The sequence below is a fragment of the Cryptomeria japonica genome, chromosome 2 (genome assembly GCF_030272615.1).
Source record: "Cryptomeria japonica chromosome 2, Sugi_1.0, whole genome shotgun sequence".
NCBI classification, from domain to species: domain Eukaryota; kingdom Viridiplantae; phylum Streptophyta; class Pinopsida; order Cupressales; family Cupressaceae; genus Cryptomeria; species Cryptomeria japonica.
Window position 1 is genome coordinate 232,875,058 of NC_081406.1, and position 15,687 is coordinate 232,890,744.

The following is a 15,687-nucleotide window of genomic DNA, read 5'->3' on the forward strand; positions in this document are numbered from 1 at the left end:
ACAACATAGTTTTGTTTAGATTTCTCCTTTCGCTTCAAAACTCCCTTTTCAGATGAGTTCTATCCTATTGATGGTATTACTAGAGTAGGGGCAGACTTGGTCTCCTTTAGTTTTGCTTTGGAGGGAATTTGTTGAGCCTTGAGAATCTTATCTTCCATCCAAGCATGCTTCTCCCTTCCTTGCTTCATTGCCTCTCTAGTGAATCCCATTTGCACAACCACTTCTTCAACCATTTTAGATACTTTTCTCTATCTTGCAGGCTCAATGAAATTCTTGTGCAACTCCATATCTTTCTCCTTATAGGTGCCAAACCTTGGTTCATTTGGATCCACTAGTTTTCTCAGAAGGTGTTAAACATAAACTTCAAGGGTCTGAACATCCATCTCATAACCCATTGGAAAAATCCAAACTTTCCTGGGCTCCACATCTTCCATGTGACATTGGTCTTTGTTGACCATGAAGAAGATAGTGTTCTCATATCTCTCAACAATATCTTTGGGAATCCTTTCTCTATCATTCATTCAGCCTTGGAAAGTCTTAAAGAAACTCCACAAGGTTGTTGTTTGACTTTCTTTATTTCCCAATCTTTGCAAACCTTGTTTGATTTGGGTGGCCACCGGTAAATCAAATTCCCATTGCACTATTCTTGTACTGGGAATTTGTGTTAGGACCCGAAGGCAACTAAGAAGGGGGGGGGGGGGGTTGAATCAATTGTCTATTAATTTCAATCCACATATAACTTAATCAAACTTGATGCATAATACTAGTAAACCAAACTTAATGTCGCTTGACAGTTTAATAGTAAATAATAGTATCAGTAAATTTTAATGCATGAAATAGAAAGATAAATAACATCCACAACACATAACACATATATTTGTACGTGGAAACCCTGTAAGGGGAAAAACCATGGTGGGAAACCTTACCCACAATCAAATGATACTACTGCAGATAGTATGTGTGTACAAATGGGGTCTATACATGCAAAAAGGCCAACTGCCAAGAGCTCATTGCTCAATCACAATATGGGAGTCACACTGACTACAATTGGATGGTTAAATCCAATGATAATGTACTGCACAAAATAGCATCTTCATATGCTGGATTTAGTACTGGTTAAGCTCTGATTTCCTTCTTCAAACCTTTCTTGTATCTTTAAATTATGTCTACGTGTATAGCTTTGCTTATATTAGCATATACTGAATATCACAACCTTGTAATACCTTAATACATACCCTTATATCAATCTCTCAAATGCGATCTTACATATATACCAAAAACTAAGGCCAAATGTGTAAGTCAGCTCACTAAGAATATTATAATTAAATCAATTACAAATGAATCAATATACAATGCATCATGTCGAATTAATGCATTTACAACAATAACTAGGTAAGCAAATCATCTCCATAATGTTTTGTGCTGATCTGGAATTGATAATGCTTGCCGGTCCATAACCTAGACCAATTTGCCGGTAACAACAAATATGCAAACTTGATTAGACCAATAATAAAATCACCAAAACCAAGTGTCCAAACAATATCTTCGATATAACCAAGTAATCTCCATATGATAATAGATCATCCTCAGTGCTGGTGAACAATATAACCTACTGGTGAACCAAATATTGGTGACTGTGCATAAGTCACTGAACATGTCGGTGAACATAACCAAAGATTTCCAGTGCTGATAAGTGTTGACAACTATTGACATCAATAACGAAACCAATGCAACACATCCATAATACCAAAAATCTCCCCCTTTGGCATTGATGGAAACACAAGATGGAAAAACCATCTAAGTGCCAAAGCATAAATGCCAAAAACCAAAAAACCAACAATCTCCCAAAGAGATCAACTACTAGAAATCAAAATACATAATATCACTCCCCTAGGAATAATCTCTCCCCAAAAGATAATGCATCTTTTAATAGATATCTCTCCCCATTTGACATCAAATGCCAAAGAAATACAAAAACCAGATACAATCAGTTCATAGAACTTATTACAAATACAAACTTATAAATCTACTCCCCCTAAGAAGTAGCTCTCCTTCATCAAAGCCAAAAAAAAAATTCTCTGTCAATTCCTGTTGGTTTGATGCTAATATCCAATTGTCTAAGTCTCTACCGGTGAGGGCATTTCCCCAAGTTGCTCTCTAAGATATTCAAAAGTTTCCTTAGGCAAAGGCTTAGTAAAGATATCTGCAACCCGCTCTTTAATATTCACATAAACCAATTTCACTTCTTTTGCTTCAATATTTTCTTTTAGAAAATTGAATTTGATAGAAACATGTTTAGTTTTAGAGTGAATTACCAGATTCTTAGATATATCAATTGCTTCCATATTATCACAGTAAATGATTATAGGTTCTTTGCATTTTACCTTAATGTCCTTCAACATTTTCTTAATCCATAATACCTGTGTATAATTAGTTGCTGCTGCAATATATTCTGATTCTGCTATTGATAGTGATGTACAACTCTGTTTCTTGCTCAACCATGAAATCAATCTACTACCAAGAAAGAATGCTTCGCTAGTGGTTCTCTTTTTTTCATCTACATCTATTGCCCAATTTGCATCTGTGTATGCATATAAATCAAAATTTTCATCTTTCTAATACCATAGACCAAGATTTGTTGTTCCTTGTAAATATCGGAAAATCCTTTTCATTGCTGATTCATGATTTTATTTAGGATTACTCTAAAATCTTGAAACAATACATACTGCATTCATAGTATCAGGTCTTGTTTGTGTCTAATATAGTAAACCTCCAATCATAGATTTATATCTTGTCGGATTAACAGGTGTTGAATCATCCTTCAATGATAGTTTATCAGTTGTAGTCATATGAGTACTTACTAGTTTAGAGTTTTCCATACCAAATTTATTTAGTAGTTCTTTCAAATACTTTGATTGACATATGAATATACCTTTTTCAGTCTGTGAAATCAGAAATCCTAAAAATAATTTTATCTCCCCAATCATAGACATTTCAAATTCTTCCTGCATCTTATTAGAAAAGTCTTTACAAAATCCTTCTTCTCCTCCAAAAATGATATCATCAACAAAAATTTCAATAACCAAGATGTCATCATTAGTTACTTTGTAATATAAGTTGCTATCCGCATTACCTTTAGTGTAACCAAGCTTCAAAAGATATTTGTCCAATCTAGCATACCAAGCTCTAGGAGCTTGCTTTAATCCATATAAAGCTTTCCTTAACTTGCAAACCATATCTTTTTCATCTGTCAAAGAAAATCCATCAGGTTGTTCAATGTAAACTTCCTCTTCAAGATCACCATTTAGAAATGCACATTTAACATCCATTTGATATAATTTATAGTTCTTGTGTGCTACAAAAGCTAAGAATAGTCTAACTGCCTCAGTTCTAGCTACTGGTGCAAAGGTTTCATTGTAATCAATTCCCTCTTTCTGTGAATATCCCTTACACACTAATCTTGCTTTGTTTTTTATTACCTTACCATCTTCATTAAGTTTATTTCTGAATACCCATTTAGTTCCAATTACATTTTTGTTTTTAGGTTAGGGAACCAATGTCCATGTGTTATTCTTTTCAATTTGTTCTAATTCATCTTACATAGCTTTAATCCAATGTTTATCTTCAAATGCTTCAAAAATAGTTGTCAGTTCAATTTGAGAAATTAAACATACCTCTTCATTTTCTAGTCTTCTTCTAGTCATAACACCTTGATAGTTATTCCCAATTATCTAACATTTAGAGTGATTCAATCTTACATACCTGGGTGTATTCAATTGCTACTGTTCTTCAGTCACTGTGGAATTCTTAGATGATACCGGTGTGACTAGGTCAACATTTTGTACCAATGTACTCAATGTAGGTTCATTTGTGATTATCTCAATTTCCAGTTCATAATCCATGGACCTTGAATTACCTCTAAACTGTTCATCAATCTTCACATTTGTACTCTCAATGATTTTTTGCAATCTCTTATTAAAACATCTATATGCCTTGCTCTTAGAAGAATAACCAAGAAATATTCCTTATTGCTTCTAGGATCAAATTTTCCAATATAATCATCTTTCCTAAAGTAACATTTGCTTCCAAATATTCTGAAATATTTAAGAGTAGGAGTATTACCAAACCATAGTTCATTAGGGGTCTTACCGGTTTCACCTTTGATGTGAACTTTGTTGAATGTGTAAATCGTTGTATTGATTGCTTCTCTCCAATACACATGAGGTAGGTTTGATTCTGATATCATACTTCTAGCTGCATCCAGAAAAGTTATGTTCTTCCTTTCCACAACTCCATTCTGCTGGGGTTTTCGAGGTGCTGATAGTTGTCTTCTAATTTCATTCACTTCATAGAATGTTTTAAATTCCTTAGATGTGAATTCACCTCCCTGATCTGATCTTAAACATTTGATTTTCTTGTCGGTTTCATTCTCTACCATTACCTTGAATAGTTTGAATTTCCCAAAATCTTTTTATTTCTCCCTGAGAAAAGTAACCCAACACATTCTAGAATAATCATCAATGATTAGCATAAAATATCTATCTCCTTGTAAACTTCTAGTTCTTGTCGAACCACATAAATCAGTATGAATTAAATCAAGAACATAATTGGATTTTTCTGGAATACTCTTAAAAGTTGCTCTAATTTTCATTCCAAATTGACATTCCTTACATACCAGATTGTGAGGTTTGACAATGTTAGGTAAATCCCTTACTGCCTTAGTTGTACTAATCTTCACAATGCAATCAAAATTTACATGACAATGTCTCTTATGCCATAACCAACTTCCATCAATATGTGCAATCAGGCATGCTTTTTCATTGTTATTCAAGTGAAAGATATTACCTCTAGTCTGATTACCGGTTGCAATTTCCAAACCAGTTCTATTCATGATTTTGCATTTACGATTCTTGAATTATAACTGAAATTTGTTTTAAACTAATTGTCCAAGACTCAAAAGATTATGCTTCAAACCTTCAACATAATAAAGATTTTCATTATTGTGTTTACCATCAAAAGATATAGTGCCCTTTCCTCTGATCAAAGAAGCTTTATCATCTCTGAATCTTACTAGACCTCCATTGTATTCCTGAAAGGTTAAGAATTTACTTTTATCACCAGCCATATAATGTGAACATCTGGAATCAATGATCCATTCATCATTTTCTTCAATTTTATCTACCAGGGTCTGCTCTACCGGTTGAACAGTAGGTGTCGGTTGATCTTCTATTATTGTAACAGAATCCCATCCATTGTCTGTCGGTTCCTCATCAGAATCATTAGTAACTCCTTCATCAACATAGTAACACGATTTGTATCTATTCTTCTTAAATATGTATCTCTGATATTCAGGGTTAGTATTATATGTTCTTTTAGCTTCTTCTTTCAATCTTGCATGTCTATCAAGACACCTAGATGCCATATGACCAATTTTATTGTAGTTAAAACATTTAAATGGTTCTTTACCTTCATACTTACTTCCAACTGGACCTTTAGGCATTTTCCTTGCAAATAATGCTTCAAGCTCTTCCAGTTATTCATTTTCCCTTCTGATATCTTCAAGTTCTCTTGCATAAAGTGCTTTCTAATTAGATTTCTCAGATGATGATGCTTTGAAAGCCAAATCTATCTTAATTATAGCAATGGGACCAAATTCCTCAAGTTCAAAAGCTGAAAGTTTTCCAACCAAAGTATCTCTAGATACTAATGTGTTAGGCATTGTTCTTAATTCATGAATAGCAGTTACTTTCATTTTGTATAACAGTGGCAATGCTCTTAAAAATTAAGATACAATTTCATCTTCACTTAAGGATCCTCCACAACATTGTATACCGAAAATGATTTCATTAACTCTTTCCATAAAAGCAGAAATCCTTTCATCTTCTTCCATTTTCAGATTTTCATACCTGACCCGAAAGCATTCCAGTTTTGCAATTTTGGCTCTGGTATCAACTTCGTTCAATGTCTCCAATTTGTCCCAAATAGCTTTAGCAGTAGATCGGTCTGATAATCCCATGATTTGCTGATTTGACAATGCGCTCAAAAGTATTTCTCTTGCTTTGCAATCATTCTCCTAATCTTTAGCTAGGGTTGGTGGATTAGGTTGACTCTGTGTAGGACCAACATAGCCATTCTTTGTAGCATCTCATATGTCTTTACCAATGCAATTTAGATGTGTCTCCATTCTGATCTTCCATATACCATAGTTAGTTCCATCAAGTTTTAGACTGTCCTTCTTGAAATAGTTAGTTGCCATAGAATCTCCTCAAGCTGTTAAAGTTATGCAAAAAGAGGACTTAGCTCTGATACCAATTATTAGGACCCGGAGACAACTGAGAGGGGGGGGGTGAATCATTTGTTGATTAATTTCAATCCCAATATAACTTAATCAAACTTGATGCATAATACCGGTAAACCAACCTTAATGTTGGTTGATAGTTTAACAATTAACAACAGTACCAGTAAATTTTAATGCATGAAATAGAAAGAAAAATAACATCCACAAAACATAACACAAAATATTGTACGTGGAAACCCTGTAAGGGGAAAAACTATGGTGGGAAACCTTACCCACAATCAGATGATACTGCTGCAGATAGTATGTGTGTACAAATGGGGTCTGCACATGCAGAAAGGCCAACTGCCTAGAGCTCACTACTCAATCACAAAATGGTAGTCAAACTGACTACAATTGGATGGTTAAATCCAATGATAATGTACTACACAAAATAGCATCTTCATATGCTGGATTCAGTACCGATTAAGTTGTGATTGCCTTCTTCAAACCTTCCTTGTATCTTCAAATGATGTTTGCATGTATAGCTTTTCTTATATTCGCATATACCAAATATCACAACCTTGTAATACCTTAATACATACCCTTATATCAATCTCTCAAATAAGATCTTACATATATACCAAAACCTAAGACCAAATGTGTAGGTCAACTCACTAAGAATATTACAATTAAACTAATTACAAATGAATCAATATGCGATGCATCATGTCAGCTTAATGCATTTACAACAATAACCAAGTAAACAAATCATCTCCATAATGTGTCGTGCTGATCTAGAATAGATAATGCTTGCCGGTCCATAACCTAGACCAATTTGCTGGTAATAGAAAATATGCAAACTTGATTAGACCAATGACCAAATCACCAAAACCAAGTGTCCAAACAATGTCTTTGACATAACCAAGTAATCTCTAGATGATAACAAATCATCCTTAGTGCCGAAAATATAACCTGTCGGTAAACCAGATATCGGTGAATGTGTATAAGTCACTGAACATACCGGTGAACATAATCAAAGATCTCCAGTCTTGATAAGTGTTCACAAGTCTTGAAAAGTGTTGACATCACTAACAAAACCAATGCAACACATCCATAATACCAACAATTTGGTTCATAAAGTACAATGCCATACAATCAACTAGAGAACTAAACTTAAATACATTCTTCTTATCAGATTTTATCTTCTTCGAATTACTCAGGGGCTCCTCAAGAAGGACTGAACAAAGATCATACTGAATGTCTTCCTTCACCATTTGGTATGCTAAATAAATGTTTGTTCTGGAGACTGAGTTCAGTTTGCTAGACTAGTAGACCTTGTAGCCAATGATCAAGGATGTAAATATAACATCATGATCCAAAATATCATCAATTTTCATAGACTGTTATCAAATTTTGCACTGGTTACCTTTGTGATAGTTGTGTTACCTACCTTCCTCAGATTTGGTTTGTCACCAGTTTGATGTAGACATGTGACTACCTAGATGACTTACTTGGTGATTTTGTATGGCCCATCTAGCCAGATAAATTCATCTTGCACATGACTTAGAATGTACCTCACCCATTCATCCTCATTGAGCACAGGGAAATACACAGACTACGTGAAACCTTTCCTCTAGAATGGTGCATATTCTAGTTTGGGGTGAACTCACAAAGCTGGTTCCCACTTTTTGGTACGACCTGATTTTTGCTGAAATCATACATTTTTAAAAAAATATAATGATTTAAGCTTTAAGAGGTCCCATTTTAAGTAATTAATTGAAGAGAGTTAAATCAAAGGCTCTTAGATCAAAATTTCTTGGATAGAACCTTTCTACTTCTAAATCATACTTGCAATGGAGTCTCCTTTGCATCTATCAAATGCTGAGAAAAAACCAATTTTACATTAGCTTTTGGGGGGTTAAATTAATTCATTTAAAAGTTTAAAAAAAAAATTATTTAGTCCTTATTATAAGATTTCCAAATAGTATAAAATTTAATATATTTAATTTCATTAATATATTTTTATTATATTTCTTATGAATGTAGGTTTTTCACCAAACATGAACTTCTTTGTTCAATGCATTGGAAAAAATAGTAAACTAATTCAAAAAAATTCTGAAAAATATCTATGCACTAGATATTGATGTTTTCTTTCTAACAAGAAAAAGAAAATTGAATTTTGATATATATAGAACAAGTTATGTGTTCAAACGTACACCCGTATCTAGATTATAATTAGTCAAACTTAAAAACTTAATAAAATGAAAAATATTCAACATATCACTATCAAACCAACTCCATGCCCTGGGTATTGATGTTACAAACCAAAATTCAAAAGAATTAAGTTTTTATCATTTATAGAAAAAAAATTATGCATTTCGGGATACACGTCACTCTTAAAAGATGTTGTTTGCTGTAAAAAACTACTTTTTGAGGGAGATGGAAAAATCAATAAAATTTTATTCAAACAAATTTGAAAAAAATATATTTAGAATCTACAAACAAGATGTTAAAAAGCACTAGTTTATATCATCTTCAAATTCTTAACGGTTTAAAAGTTATAGGTGTCGGAAAGTGAAGGTTTTTTTCAAAATATTCATATAAGTGTCAAAGTTGGTCAAAAAGTGGGAACTAGTATTGTGAGTTCACCCTTTGATATTTCCATCTCTTTCCAAGAAGTGTCTATTATAAAGTGCTAGAATTGCCTCATTTCTAGTCTCTTTAATGTTGCAGTGAATATAAGCTCTTACATCATCAACATGCAAAACGCCATAGGGAACGGATGAGAAGGTGCCATTTGGATCATCCTTGACTGACTTAAATGGGTGTTTCTTGAATTGTGGCCTTTCTCTCTCTAAAAACTCAACTATCAAAGGTGTATTAACAAAAGATAATGCCATTATGAGAAATTCAGGGTTAAGAGTGTTCTTCTGTAAATACCTCTTGTCCCTGATGAATTCACAATATCTTCTATTGGATTGCCTCAAAGATTTTGATCTCCTTGGAAACTGGTTTCCCTAGCTCTTCTGCTACAACTCTTCACTCGCAATGTGAGAAATGATTCACATTTTCCCTTTTTTAACCTTGCAATCCCTAATTTCAAGTTGACAAAAATGCACTGGTAAGGTTCAACCAGATGCTCTATCCAACATCAATCAACTCACCAGATGATCTAGAGATTCATATAATCATCTCCAAACATATGCAATCAACCATGATCGATTACAAATCTCTCCAAGGGGGTTATGCAATATTTTGCATGAAGATGCCACCTCTTAAGGTCAAATGCCTTAGTTACTAGATGAAGATCTTGCACCAGATTCAGGTGCAGATCCATTGTTGCCTTGGATGCATCTTTTTTGACCCACATTTTCTCATGTTTATCTTGATCTCCTTTACCTTTGCCTTGCCTTTATCATCAATTTTTTTCTTGTCTACCGGAGCACTCTTGTTCACATTTTTGCTTTTGCAAAATATTGCAATGTTACTAGGTTTTTTGCATGGACGTCAAACAAAATTTATCTGCATAGGTTTGAAGTTCATCTGATTTGGTCTCATCCTGCAATGGTTAGAGATATATCCAAACATCTTACAAGCATAGCATCTCTTGTTTTGAAAATTATTCATTACTGATCTGCACATATTTGACTTGTGACCAAAATTATTGCATATGAAACACTGACCGATAAAGGTAGGACCATTTTTCATATTATTCATTCCATTATTCATCCTAGTTCTACATTGATTCACCATATGACCAAATTTATTGCAAGTAAAACATCTACCATTGAATTAATGAGCATTAGGTTGTCCTACCAAAGGATTCTTTCTCTTCTTATGATTCGGCTTTGCATTTCTTTGTCTAGATCTATAGGATTCTCCCTTCTCAAATCCAAGTCCTCTCATATCTTTCCCATGTCTCTGACTTTCTAGCATCTCATCAAGCCTTTCTAAGCTAGCACTTAATTTATCTTTGTATTCATTTGTAGTAGCAAGTTCATCTCTTAGGGCACCAATCTGTCTCTCAAGTTCTTGACTATTATTCCTTAATTGTGTTAACTCAAGCTTCAATTGATCATTCTCATAGGTAAGCCTGAAGAATTCATCTATTATGTCCTTCAATGATTAAGTCAAATTCTCTTCATTCTTCTTTTGTTCTTCAATCTTCTTAGTCAACTTCATCACAATGGATTGTATCTCATTCTTCAAGGCACCATTCTCTGTATTAATCTTATCACATTCATCAGTGTTGTCTTGATTTTCCATGCATTGATCATCTTTCTCCTTCAACTTGTCCATCAACTCCTTCCTCTTGTCTCTTGAAGTGTTGACCTAATATTTTAAATCATTAATGAAATCTTCAGCTACATTCAAGTTTCTCTTCAAGGAACTAGTCTCATTTCTTGTTGCATCAAGATCCTCAAGTGCCACACAAAGTTGTTTCTGAAAACTGAAATCCATTGATTCAATTTCTCAGACCTTCCTCAAGAGGTTAGGCTTCCTCGAAGGAACTAGGCTCAAATACCAATTTTTGGAATCAAGGAACACTGAGAGGGAGGGTGAATCAGTCTTCTATCGGTAATTAAATATTCTGACTTAACCTTAAACACTAGAAGTATAAGTATGAAATTGAAATGTAGAAACACAAAACAATCAACCACATAATCAGAACACTAGGATTTTTACATGGAAAACCAAATGGGAAAAACAATGGTGGGATTTGAACCCACAATATTATTCTACTATGGCTAGTAGTAAAACAATATTACATGAAGGGGAATGCACAAGTATTTAGGAACACTACCTAGAGCTTATAGCTCAATTACAATAAGGGCTAAAACCTCGGAAGGCTCACTGCCCTACAATTAAACTACAGTGATGAATTACAATGAATGAACTCCAAAATAGAATCTAACAATGCCTAGATGAGTTCTAGTTAAATACAAAACTCTGACTGTATCTCTTCTACAACCCTACTCTGTTATCTATCTCAGTCAGCTACAGGATCAATAATGCACATGTGAAACTGCACCAAAAGGAATTATCGATCACTACTCACTCATATTACTTAATATCACACACCAAAAATATCTTTTGCATCATTCTTATATATCCGCAATCACAAAATAAACATTTATCAAGTTGGCCTATTGATGCAATATGTAATCATAAGTCGGCTTGAATCAGATCAACAACGCATATGTGGATCCATCAAATTATGTCTAAATGAATTATAAAATGTTTTCCTTATTACTCCATACACAAATCTCACCATCGCAATCATCGAAAAGATTCCAGACCAAAACTGTTCTGCTCAACCTAAATTATTGGAGCCAAATTACCAGTTACCAGAACATAATAACTTCCGGATATCAAAATTCATGATTACCAGATAAGATTCTCATGAAGATTTTCGATCAATGACAACCCTAAACTATTATCCATGCACCAAAATTCATCTGATGAGTGTCAATTGCCAACATGTACTTTTTGATGCCTTTCTTTAATTTCCTTGCAAAATTTACTTCCATCTCATCTGGGTTTCATCATCTGGATCATCTTTAGATGCCTTGAATGTTGTCTCTAATTTGTCTTTGTCCTTTCCAACTTCCCCCACTTCAAATGCAATCACGAAACCAAATAGCTGGTCTCTAGTGAACTTTTTTGGATCATATGTTTCTTCAATACCCGTGATCTTATCACTATAACTCACTGGTAGAGTCATCAAGCTATTATCAATTACATCTTCATTATTTAGAGTGCCTTTGAGTTCTCTAATTTTATTCACTTTGTTTTTAATATTCTCAAAATAGCTTACTATATCCTCTCCTTCTTCCATCTTTAAGTTTTCATACCTTCACTTAGCTTTCAACCTCTTTGTCAACTTAAATTTTCCATTCCCTTCATAGATTTCTTTTAGCTTCTGCCAAACCTCATAAGCAGTATGCAAGGAAATAAATTTTGTCAATTTAGTTTTTGCTAATTCACTAAAGATAATATACCTTGCCTTTTTATTTTCTTCATAGGCTTGAATCTCATCCAAAGTTGTAAGACCATTTGTTGATTTTACATACTTAGCCTCCTCAACCCTCCAAAGTGCTATAACCCAAAGAAACCAGATAACCTCTCATCTTTACTTTCTAGAGACTATAATCAAATCCTTCAAAGAGAGGAGTAGATAATTTATGTGCCATTGGATTAGGATCTACCTCAAGCGGTTAAGATTTATATCAAGGAACCAAAGATTTGATACTAATTGTTGAATATTAGGGCTACTGAGAGGGGGGGTGAATTAGTGGACAATTAAAATCTTCTTTTAAATTTAATTCACAAATCCAGAATAATTAGCAGATTAAATTAAGATAGATATAACATGAAAGCATATGCAAAAAATAACTGACATAATGAACACCAAAATTTATGTGTAAAACCCAAGAAGAGAAAAACCATGGAGAATGCTAATTCTCAATATGAATACACTAGTTAAGGTGACACTAGTTAAGGTGACACCAGTTAAGGTGTTTTTTTACAAAGGTTGGCTCAATGCCAAGAATGCTCACTGGCAAAGAAAGAAATATAGAAAAGAAAATCCACCACTAAAAACACAGTCTGCACTACTGAAACTACTTTCAGAAACTATCCGCAACACAATTTCTCACAACAACTAGATTCTTTCAATCTCTCATACGTTCTATACAATTAGCCATTCACTAAAATGCCACACAAACTCATCTATATCATACACATACATATACTATCTTCGGAAAACTATAATCCTCTAAGTAAACCAAGACATAGATCTATAATAGGTCACTACTGAACATTCCTATGGTGGGAAGGAGTGAGAAGTAGACCACATCACAATGTTCCTCATTGAACATAACAACACATTACATACATCACCAATGGCAGACCTAGAATTCTATGCACACACTATACAAATATCATTACATCAATTTGACTTCTAGAACAACACCTCAAATTGCGGATCAAGATGGACCCAAAGATAGCACTGGGAAACATCAACAACACATCTTTTGAGAAACCAAATCTTTTGGGAAATCACCAAATAACCATCAACATCACATACATACCTATCTTCCATTGCTTCTCAATATACCACATCTGGACCTAACCAGACCATAGGATTTGACATCAATGGCAACATATAACATAATGCTAACAAACTTCACAAATAATTGTTGAGCGCTCTCATTCTTATCAGTCAGAGCTATTGAAGAGGATGATTCAAACTAACTCACTTGAAGTTTATAATTATGAAGCACTACACATAATTGAACAAAGGAAGTAAGATCAGCAAATAGAATATTATCTTTATTGTATTTTTATAAATTAGGAATACAAATTATTTGAACATTATGATCAAGAACTTAATTAAAAAATTAAGAATGCAAATATTTATAGCTACCAATTAAATTAGTCAATTTTTATTTAACTCCTTGCTTACAGTGAATCAAATCAATTAAAGTCATCTTAGGACCAATGTTATTTTGAAATTGTTGAACAAAAGCATTAGCCAATTTTTTAAATGAAGTAATAGAATAAAGAGACAAAGAACAATAGCATGGAAATATTTATCCCCAAAGGTTCTAATGAACAATTTAGCCATTAGTCTTTGGTCATGATCAAAATCACTACACAAAGTTTGAAATATCTTCATATAAGTCAAGGGGTCAACTTTTTATTATACAAATCCAATGGAGAGACTTATATATGTTTAGGAGAAGCTGCAATGTCAATTTCATCAGATAGTGGGCTCGCTACATCAAATGTAGGAACATTGAACTTGGATTGAGTTATGGAATTTAATTGATGTTGCAAGGATGTAATAGTTTGAGCTAGGTTATTTATCATTGCTTCAGTGGGTTGATTGAAATTGGACATGTTGGGTTGTGATGGAGAAGTATCATTGTTGTATGTAGGTGGAGGTTGAGAATATGGAGGTGGAACATTGTGGTATGTCATTATCGAATATGGTTGTGAAAAAAATAGAAGACTCACAAAAGGAGGTATGTAAGAATATTGATGAATATGATTTCCCCATGACTAACATGTGTAATATTGACACATTTTTTGTGGTAGTAGTCATGATAGAAGATTTAAATGAAAGGCACACTAGAAAAGGATGTAGACATAGGAATGTAATACTTAACTTGACTAGCACATTCAGAATAACCAAGGACTTTGGTACAACTTTTTATTGACATGATATTAGTGTCAACAATATGAGAAAGGTCATGCAACAAATCCACACCTATTTTTTCACTTTGCACCATTATTGTTAATCATTCAAACAAGGGGATTGCCTCAATTTCCAGGTATTGTTTACTCATCATTGTTAAAAAATTTCAAAGTCATTGCCAATCTTCTGTGATTGGTAAATGGTAACCCTAGTTAGTGATTCATCCAAATCATGAGAATTATGAGTATAATGGGGATAAATGATATCATTTATTGGATTAGAGGAAGTACCAACACTCACATGGAATAAGTTATCCAAATAAGGCTCCATATCCTTAGTGTTTAATCCTTGGGAAGCCTTAAGTATAAAACTTCTTCTCACTGGAATATTGTATGTAGCATTAATGGTAACAAAACTCATGGACAAAGGAGGAGAAATTTAAACCAAAAATTGACAATTATGATTAAACAATGAAATTTGTTAAAAAAATGATTGATTTAACCAATTAATTAAGCAATTTGAATTGTGATTTTGAATATTAGATGCCTCTAAATCTAAACATAACATGTCATAATAATTGAATCTAAAAATATGATTGAAAAATTATGCAACCCACAGATCAATTTTATAATAATAAATTATGGTTTTTGTTAAATTAACCACTAAATTTATGTAATTCAATTACAAATAAGATCTATGAGTGAAAAACTAATGTTGAAATGCATACAAATCAGATACGAGATAATAAATCATTAATTAGCATGAAAGAATTGGGGTTCACCAAAATGTATAAGGGTGAGAAATTAGGAATTATGTTTTAAGATAATAAAACCACTAAATTAACCAAATCAACCAAATATAATAAAAGAGGAGTGAACCCAATAGATATAGACAAAATCCAGTTAAAGAAAGGGCTAAAATTTTGATTGGATTCATTGGTTGTAGGTGGCAATCCTCTTTCTTAGTTGAAAATTGGATGATAGTCATGAGATTAGGGTAAAAGTATGAATAATTGAAGTTAAATCTAAAAGTAGACTACTACAAATATCCAATAGAGCCACAAATTGAGATACGGGTGAAAAAATATCTTTAGAATTTGTTCCTTGAAGTTTGGCCAAATTTTTTAGGACTAGGTAGTAAATATTTCTCCTAGTCCTCTGAAATTTCCTCCATCGAAAGATGAACCTATTCATCATTGTCAACTCTG